The sequence below is a fragment of the Apaloderma vittatum genome, unplaced genomic scaffold, assembly GCF_000703405.1.
Source record: "Apaloderma vittatum isolate BGI_N311 unplaced genomic scaffold, ASM70340v1 scaffold27014, whole genome shotgun sequence".
Taxonomy (NCBI): domain Eukaryota; kingdom Metazoa; phylum Chordata; class Aves; order Trogoniformes; family Trogonidae; genus Apaloderma; species Apaloderma vittatum.
This window is the reverse complement of record NW_009711491.1, coordinates 31,143-31,422: the sequence shown is the minus strand read 5'-3', so window position 1 is coordinate 31,422 and position 280 is coordinate 31,143. Positions and strand designations below refer to the sequence as shown.

The following is a 280-nucleotide window of genomic DNA, read 5'->3' as shown; positions in this document are numbered from 1 at the left end:
CTCTTCCCCAGCCTCTCTCCAGCCCCAGCATGGTGCAGACTCCAGCTCCTCTGCCCAGCCAACGACTGGGATTCACCTGGGGATTTGTACTGGCACTCCTACGAGCTCTGGGTCTCGCGTGTCCCAGGCAGCCAACGCTGCCGAGTGGGCAGAACTGTTGGTGCAGGCGATGGGTTTGTTCTGCTTGTGCAGCTCCCAGCATGACGCTGCCGGCCTGAGCCTGGGCTGGGATGCGTGCTAGAGGGGAGGGGACAGCTGGGTGACTGCAGGGGATCTGGAG

The 280-nt window shown here is 63.6% G+C and overlaps 1 protein-coding gene across 1 annotated transcript in view; it reads left to right on the top strand.

The window, feature by feature from the left end:
* The window catches only part of GTF2IRD1 (GTF2I repeat domain containing 1), a 41,812-nt gene that overhangs the window by 23,322 nt on the left and 18,210 nt on the right, over positions 1-280 (top strand). The gene's annotated exons all lie outside the window — the stretch shown is intronic.